The sequence below is a fragment of the Macaca fascicularis genome, chromosome X, assembly GCF_037993035.2.
Source record: "Macaca fascicularis isolate 582-1 chromosome X, T2T-MFA8v1.1".
Lineage (NCBI taxonomy): Eukaryota > Metazoa > Chordata > Mammalia > Primates > Cercopithecidae > Macaca > Macaca fascicularis.
Genome location: NC_088395.1, coordinates 54,376,110 through 54,385,801, shown reverse-complemented (window position 1 = coordinate 54,385,801; position 9,692 = coordinate 54,376,110).

Here is a 9,692-nt window from a genome sequence, read left to right as displayed (position 1 = left end):
AAAGAAAGCTAAAACAATCATACTCCTTAGCTAGTGGTCTCATCATCAACCTAGACATGGTACCACAAGGGAATAATAATAGCACCTTCCTTATAAGGCTATTATAGCGATACCATTAGTTTAATCTTGCAAATGACTTAGAACAGTCTGTGGTACATACATCAGTGTTTTTAAGCTGTTTTCCGCAAGACCCTTTTATTTACTTCTGTCTCTTTTTTTCCATCTTTTGTGATAAAATACACATAACACAAAATTTACCATTTCAAAGTATTCAGGTCAGTGATGTTATGTACAACCGTTATCATGTTCATCACCTCAAACAGAAACCTCATGCCCATTAAGCAATCACTCCCCACTCCCTCCTCCCCTCAGCTGCTAAAACCAGAAATATGCTTTCTGTCTCTATGAGTTTGCCTATTCTGGATATTTCATATAAATGGAATCATATAATACGTGGCCTTTCATGGCTGTTTTCTTTCATGTCACACGTTTTCAAGGTTCATCCATGTTGTAGCATGTGTCAGTGCTTCATTCCCTTTTATGGCTGAATTATATTCTATTGTATGGACATAAATTTTGTTTATCCATTCATCCGTTCATAGACATTTGAGATGTTTCTACCTTTTGGCTTTTGTGAATAGTGCTGCTGTGAATATTCATGCGCAACACTTACTTTCAATTATTTTGGGTACGTACCTAGGAGTGGAATTGCTGGGACATATGATAATTCTTTTTAACCTGTTGAGGAACCCAAACTGTTTTCCACAGTGGCTGCGCCATTTTACATTCCCACCAGCAACGTACAAGTGTTCCAGTTTCTCCACATCATCACCAAAAATTGTTGCTTTCTGTTTTGTTTGTTTGTTTGTTTTTATGGTCATCCTAGTAGGTAGGAAGTAATATTTCATTGTGGTTCTGATTTACATTTCCCTATGCCTGATGATGTTGAGCATTTTTTCATGTGCTCATTGGCCATTTATATATCTTATTTGGAGAACTGTCTATTCGAACCTGTTGCCCATTTTTAGGTGGATGATGATGATGATTATTATTATTATTATTTGAGACAGGGTCTTGCTCTGTTGCCCAGACTGGAGTGCAGTGGTGTAATCATAGCTGACTGCAGCCTCAACCTCCTGGACTCAAGTGATCTTCCCACCTCAGCCTCCTGAGTAGTTGGGATCACAGGTGCATGCCACCACACCCAGCTTTAAAAAAAAAAATGTAGATATGAGGTCTCATTATGTTGCCTGGGCTGGTCTTGAACTCCTGGGCTCAAGCAATTCTCCTGCCTCAGCCTCCCAAAATGCTGGGATTACAGGCAGGAACTACCGTGCCGGCCCATTTTTAGTTGGATTGTTTATCTTTCTGCTGTTGAGCTGTAGGAGTTTGTTATATATTCTGGATGCTAGTCCCTTATCAGATATGTGATTTAAAAGTATTTTCTCCCACTCTGTGGGTTGTCTTTTTACTTCCTTTTTTACTGTAATAGAGATAGGGTCTCACTCTGTCACTGAGGCTGGAATGCAGTGGTGCAATCACAGCTCACTGCAGCCTTGAGCTCCTGGGCTCAAACATCCTGCCTCAGCCTCCCAAGTAGATGGGACTACAGGCATTTCTAGGCTCAAGCGATCCTTCCACTTTGTCCTCCCAAAGTGCTGGGATTATGGGTGTCAGCCATGGTGCATGACTTCCACCTCTCCTTGATTATAGCATTTGCCTCTCTCCAGTTTCCTCTTCCAGTCCACCTGATACAATGGCCACTGCCAGCTGTGTCCTGGTAAATGTTTAATAAACTCTCTAGAAAAAAAGAAACCCTGATTTGTAGCATTTGCTGATTTCCATGGTGTAAATATTCCCATTATGACCAATTTCAAGCCACTAACATGATGTCAGTTAGCTTGCAAAATTCCTGACATTCTAACAAATGTCTTTCTTGGGAGTCGGTAGAAGCCAGCTCCAAAAAATCACTGACACAGTTGAATTATTGTAGCATGCAAATTTACCAGATCACTTCACTGATTAAAACCTTTCCATTTTCGGCCGGGCGCGGTGGCTCAAGCCTGTAATCCCAGCACTTTGGGAGGCCGAGACGGGCGGATCACGAGGTCAGCAGATCGAGACCATCCTGGCTAACACGGTGAAACCCCGTCTCTACTAAAAAATACAAAAAACTAGCCGGGCGAGGTGGCGGGCGCCTGTAGTCCCAGCTACTCGGGAGGCTGAGGCAGGAGAATGGCGTGAACCCGGGAGGCGGAGCTTGCAGTGAGCTGAGATCCGGCCACTGCACTCCAGCCTGGGCGACAGAGCGAGACTCCATCTCAAAAAAAAAAAAAAAAAAAAAAAAAAAACCTTTCCATTTTCATCTGTGGAATGAAACTGGAAAAAAAAAAATGCAAAACCTTTCAATAACTCTACCTCTCCCACAGGATAAATACCCAAGTTGTTCAGCCCGGCATTCACATTTCTTTGGGATTTACCCATTATGGATTTCACCATCCTCATCTCATAAACCACCCAAACTACCACCCTGATGCCCCACCACTTTTGAATGGCTCAACATTCTGGGTTTTTGTTTTGTTTTGTTTTTTTTGAAACTGAGTCTCTCTCTGTCGCCCAGGCTGGAGTGTAGTGGTGCAATCTCTGCTCACTGCAACCTCCGCCTCCTGGGTTCAAGCGATTCTCTTGCCTCAGCCTCCCAAGTAGCTGGGACTACAGGTGTGCGCCACCATGCCCGGCTAATTTTTGTATTTTTAGGAGAGGCAGGGTTTTGCTATGTTGGCCAGGCTGGTCTCGAACTCCTGACCTCGTGATCTGCCCGCCTCAGCCTCCCAAAATGCTGGGATTACAGGTGTGAGCCACTGTGCCCAGCCAGCTCAACATTCTTATATTCACTAGGTTGTTTTTGTTTTTCTTTCACACCTTTGTATCTTTTCTCTTGCTTCTTTCTGTACCTGGTGAACACCTATTTATTTTTCCAGACTCATCTGATGCCCTCAGGTAGAACTAGACATTTCCATGTTGAAATCCATTGAGGCCTCTATCATAGCACCTGTAACTTCTTGCACCATCTGTTCCTTTATATTTCTTTCTCTGAGACCAGCCTGTGAAGCTACTTGAGAATGGACAGTCTCATTCATCTCCCTAACACCTCAGACCACAGCCTGGTCTATAGGTACCATTTAATAAGTAGTTATCAGAGGAATGTAGATCTGGACTAAGACTTGAGGAGGAGTTAAGAGTTGGCTAAACAGACAAGAGGGAATTGCAGGTGAGAGAACAATGTGTGCAAATATACAAAGGTATAAGCACACACTCCAGCTCCTTGGAAGGCAAGGAGTGTGTATGCCCTTGAGGAGTTTTTATTTTTATTTTTTTAATTTTTAATTTTTTTGAGGCAGAGTCTTGCTCTGTTGCCCAGTCTGGAGTGCAGCCGCATGATAGCTCACTGCAACCTCCGCCTCCCAGGTTCAAGGGATCCTCCTGCCTCAGCCCCAATAGTAGCTGGGATTACAGGCACGCGTCACCATGCCTGGCTAGTTTTTGTATTTTTAGTAGAGACGGGGTTTCACCATGTTGGCCAAGCTGGTCTCGAACTCCTAACCTCAGGTGATCCACCTGCCTCGGCCTCCCAAAGTGTTGGGATTACAGGCATGAGCCACTGTGCCTGGCCTTGAAGAGTTTTTAAAATCTTACTTTGAATAAGTAGATGAAAAAGTGAATTGTGAGTCTATCACACTGTGGACTTCAATGGTTAATAGTAACAAGTACTGCGATACTTTTCCTCCCAACCCCCTGTCTGATCTGCCAAGGGTACAGGAAGAGTGCTGTTTCATTTCTTTCTTTCTTTATTTTTTGGAGACAGAGTCTCACTCTGTCACCCAGGCTGGAGTGCAGTGGTGCCATCTTGTCTCACTGCAACCTCCGCCTCCCAGGTTCAGGTGATTCTCCTGCCTCAGCCTCCTGAGTAGCTGGGACTACAGGTGCCTGCCACCACGCCCAGCTAATGTTTTGTATTTTAGTAGAGATGGGGTTTCACCATATTAGCCAAGATGGTCTCGATCTTCTGACCTTGTGATCCACCCGCCTGGCCTCCCAAAGTGCTGGGATTACAGGCGTGAGCCACCACACCTGGCTGTATTTTTTTTTTTTTTTTTTTTTTTTGATACAGGGTCTCACTCTGTCGCCAGGCTGGAGTGCAGTGGCAAGATCATGGCTCACTGTAGCCTCGACCTCCCAGCCTCAAGCAATCCTCCCACCTCAGCCTCCTAAGTAGCTGGGACTACAGTCACATGCCACCACGCCTGGCTAATTTTACTGTTTGTAAAGACAGTGTCGCCATATTGCCCAGCTGGTCTCGAACTCCTGAGCTTAAGCAATCCTCTCATCTCGGCCTCCCGAAGTGCAGGGATTACAGGCATCAGCCACCTTGCCAGGCTCTTGCTGTTCTCTTGATTTGGGAAAGTACAAATGTTCCTTCTCCTCTTGCTTTTCTTAGTAGTGATTCCCAAGATTTCTTAGTGTAGATGGTGAGAAGTGGACAGACTTAGGATATATTTTGGAGATGAGGGTAAGAGGCTTTAATAACAGACTTGAGTCCAAAGGACAGAGAAGTATTAAGGATGACTCTTAGGGTTTTAGTTCAAACAACTGAAAGGATGGAGTTGCCATTAACCTGGTTGGGTAAGACTGAAGGAGGAATAGGTTTGTGGTAGTAGGAAGATCAGGACTCTATTTTAGACATGCTAAATTAGGGAAGCCTATGAGACATCCAAGTGGAAAGTTCCAGCAGGCAGTTGAACATACAAGTGTGAGGTGGTTCACACCCATAATCCCAGCACTTCGGGAGGCCAAGGCAGGCGGATCACCTGAGGTCAGGACTTTGAGACCAGCCTGGTCAACATGGTGAAATCCCATCTCTACTAAAAGTACAAAAATTAGTCAGGCGTGGTAGTGGGCACCTGTAATCCCAGCTACTCAGGAAAATTGCTTGAACCCGGGAGGCGGAGGTCGCGGTGAGCCGAGATCGTGCCATTGCACTCCAGCCTGGGCAACAAGTGCTAGACTCTGTCTCAAAAAATTAGAAAATAAAATAAAATTAAAAAAAAATAATAAAATAACAAAAATAACAAAAATAAAATAAAATAACAAATAAAAAAGCCAAAACCCTGTCCCTACTAAAAGTTTTTAAAAATTAGCCACACAAGAATCGCTTGAACCTGGGAAACAGAGATTGCAGTGAGCCGAGAGAGAGATATATATGTGTGTGTGTGTGTGTATATATATGTGTATGTGTGTGTGTGTGTATATGTATGTATGTGTGTGTATAAATGTATGTATGTGTGTGTGTGTATGTATGTGTATGTATATATATGTATGTATATATACATATATATACATACACATACATACACACAGACACACGTGTGGCATTCAGTCAAAGCTAGGAGTGCCTATTTGGGAGTAATCAGCATATAGATGGTAGTTAAAGTCCTAGGATTGCAGGAGATTACCTGGAAAATTTTATGTTTAAGGACTGAGCCCTAAACACTCCAAAGTTCAGAGGCTGATTAAAGGAACCAGAATCAGCATAAGACGGTGTAAAGGAACAGCCAGTTGAGATAAGACAAACACCATGAGGCCAGGCTCGGTGGCTCATACCTTAATCCCAGCACTTTGGGAGGCTGAGGCAGGATCCGATTGCTTGAGCCTAGGAGTTGGAGACCAGCCTGAGCAGCATGGCAAAACCCCATCTCTACAACAAATACAAAAAATTAGCCGGTATAGTGGTATGCACGCCTGTAGTCCCAGCTACTCGGGAGGCTGTGGTGGGAGAATTGCTTGAACTCAGGAGGTGGAGGTTGCAGTGAGCCGAGATCACACCACTAAACTCCAGCCTGGGCAACAGAGCAAGACCCTGTCTCAAAAAAAAAAAAAAAAAAAAAAAGACAAACCCCATGAGCTTTCAGTGTCATGTAGACTAAGAGAAGAAAGTATTCTAAGACTGAAATAATCAACTCTGCTGAATGTTTGTAAATTGTTGAGTAAAATGAGGATAAAGAAGCAGTGAATGTAGCTGGCAACCTAGAGATCACTGGTGAATTTGCCAAGAAAAATTGCAGTGAAGGGATGGGGGCCAACATCTACTTAGCATGAGCTGAGGAAAAAAAGGAATGTGACATCAATCCTACAACCCCACCTGGAACTACGGTATGTTAGTGTATATTAGCCAAGATCTTTGTTTCTTCTTGGGTGGCAGTGTAGAATATCATACAGATTGAGAGTACAGACTTTATTTTATTTATTTTATTTTATTTTTTAAGTCAGGGTCTTGTTCCGTGCAGGGGTGTGATCCTAGCTCACTGCAGCCTCAACCTCCCAGGCTCAAGTGATCCTCCCACCTCAGCCTCCCGAGTAGCTTCGACTACAGACACACGCCACCGCATCTGGCTAATTTTTGTAGAGATGGGGTCTGGCTATGTTCGCCAGGCTGGTCTCAAACTCCTGGGCTCAAACATCCCATCTTGGCCTCCCAAAGTGCTGGGATTAAGGGTGTGAGCCACCACACCTGGCAAGAGAGCACAGACTTCAGAGTCAGACTGTCTGGTTCTAGTTCTGACTTAGTACTTGTAAGTATGTACTTAGTAGTATGATCTTGGGAAAATAACTTCCCCTCTCTGTGCACCAGTTTCTTAATTTATAAAGTCAACATAGGTTATTGTGAGATATACATAAATTAGTCTGTATGACATACTTAGAACAGTGCCTGGCTCTTTTTTTTTTTTTTTTTTGAGTCAGAGTCTTGCTCTTTCACCCAGGCTGAAGTGCAGTGGTGTGATCTCAGCTCACTGCAACCTCTGCCTCCCAGGTTGAAGCGATTCTCCTGCCTCAGCCTCCTGAGTAGCTGGGACTTCAGGCACGCACCACCATGCTCAGCTAATTTTTGTATTTTTTAGTAGAGACAGGGTTTCACCATATTGGCCAGGTTGGTCTTGAACTCCTGACCTCGTGATCCGCCCACCTCAGCCTCCCAAAGTGCTGGGATTGCAGGCATGAGCCACTTCTCCCGGCCCAGTGCCTGGCTCTTAATATGTGCTTTTTAAAAAGGTAAATCTGATTAGAATTTTATTTTTACCTTTCAGATAGGTCTCTGGATTGAGGTCCTGGAGGCAGGCTTCTAGTCCTACTTCTACCACAGACGCCCTGAATGATCATGGGTAATTTACTTAACAAAAAAGCAGGCCGGGCACAGTGGCTCATGCCTATAATCCCAGCACTTTGGGAAGTCAAGGCAGGAGGATCACTTGAGCTCAGGAATTCAAGACCAGCCTGGGCAACATAGTGAAAACTCGTCTTTACTAAAAATCAAGATAAAATACATAAAAATAAATAAACATTATAAAGAGGGTGAGTGGAAGATTTTAGAGATGACGGATAGGTTTATGGCATAGATTGCAGTAGTGGCTTCACAGGTGTATACTTACCTCCAAATTCATCAAATTGTATACATTAAATATGCATAGCTTTTTGTGCGTCAATTACACTTCAATAAAGTAGTTAAAAAATAAAATGATTTTTTAAAAAAGTCAAAAACGAAAGATTTTTAGAAATCTAAGAACATAGACTAAATTTCAAGCTATCTAAATGGCAACTTACAGTAAATTCAGATTCTTTATATTTGACCTACATCTGTCTAAAACTATTCTTATAACCCTTTCTATGATGTTTTGTCCTCCCTCCCCACCATTTAGTCCTTCAGTATTAAAAATACTACGTAAACATTTATTATGGAACCAGATATCTAGGTAATTCAATCATTCTCCTGTTTTCATTTATCTTTCTTTCTTTTTTTTTTTTTTTTTTTTTTTTTGAGATGAAGTCTTTCTCTTTCGCCCAGGCTGGAGTGCAGTGGCACGATCTCAGCTCACTGCAACCTCCACCTCCCAGGTTCAAGCAATCCTCCTGCCTCAGCCCCGCTAGTAGCTGGGATTATAGGCATGCACCACCATGCCTGGGTAATTTTTGTATTTTTAGTAGAGATAAAATTCCTCACCTGAGGTAAGGAATTCAAGACCAGCCTGGCCAACATGGTGAAACCCCATCTCTACTAAAAATACAAAATTTAGCTTGTAATCCCAGCACTTTGGGAGGCCGAGAAGGGTGGATCACTTGAGGTCAGGAGTTTGAGACTAGCCTGGCCAACACGGCGAAACCCTGTCTCCACTAAAAATACAAAAATTAGCCAGGTTTGGTGGTGGGCGCCTGTAATCCCAGCTACTTGGGAGGCTGAGGCATGAGAATCGCTTGAACCCGAGAGGTGGAGGTTGTAGTGAACCAGGATCATGCCACTGCACTCCAGCCTGGATGACGGAGCGAGACTCTATCTTGGAAAAAAAAAAAAGAGAGAAATCAGATTTCATCCTTACACTAACTATATCATGTCGTTCAAAAATCCAACTCCATGCTTCTTAATCACTTAAAAATAAAGGCAAAACTTTGAAAAAGAAACAAAAAATAGCAGCCCCTGATATTCAGAAACTGGCTTAACACTCAGAGGTAGGCTATGTTATTCTCCTATTTAGACATAAACAATCTCACAGAATATCAACCTCAAACAAGTTTATTCTGAGACCATGAAAAAAATGAGACAAATCAAGGTCACTTCATAATTTTGTCTAAGCACTGTGCCACCCACAGTGAGTGGAGACCGCACCACTGCACTCCAACCTGGGCGACAGAGTGAGACCTCATCTCAAAAAAAAAAAAAAAGACAGATGCAAGTTAATAGTAATTTTCTAGTTTTTAAATGGGCGCAGTGGCTCACGCCTGTAATCCCAGCACTTTGGGAGGCAGAGGCGGGCGGATCACGTCTCTACTAAAAATACAAAACAAACAAACAAACAAACAAACAAACAAATTAGCCGGGCGTGGTGGCGGGCACCTGTAGTCCCAGCTACTCAGGAGGCTGAGGCAGTAGGATGGCGTGAATCCAGGAGGCGGAGCTTGCAATGAGCCGAGATGGGGCCACAGCACTCCAGTCTGGGCGACAGAGCGAGACTCCATCTCAAAAAAAAAAAAAAAAAAAAAAAATGGTGTTTATTATTAAGCTTTATAATTTAAATAACGAATTACAAATATTCTTTCATATACGTCAAATATTATTTTATTTTAAACATTTTAAAAAGTAGGCCAGGTTGGTCGGGTATGGTGGCTCACGCCTGTAATCCCAGCACTTTGGGAGGCCGAGGCGGGCGGATCACGAGGTCAGGAAATCGAGACGATCTGGCTAACGTGGTGAAACCCTGTCTCTACTAAAAATACAAAAAAATTAGCCGGGCGTGGTGGCGGGCGCCTGTAGTCCCAGCTACTCGGGAGGCTGAGACAGGAGAATGGTGTGAACCCGGGAGGCGGAGCTTGCAGTGAGCCGAGATCAGGCCACTGCACTCCAGCCTGGGAGATAGAATGAGGCTCCATCTCAAAAAAAAAGCAGGCCAGGCATGGTGGCTCACACCTGTAATTCCAGCACTTCCAGACACCTAGGTGGGAGGAGGATTGCTTGAGTTTGGGAGTTCAAGACCAGTCTGGGCAACATAGTGAGACCCCATCTCAAAAAAATAAATTAAAAAATAAAGAAAAAATTGTTTTAGGCCAGGCGAGGTGGCTCATGCCTGTAATCCTAGCACTTTGGGAGG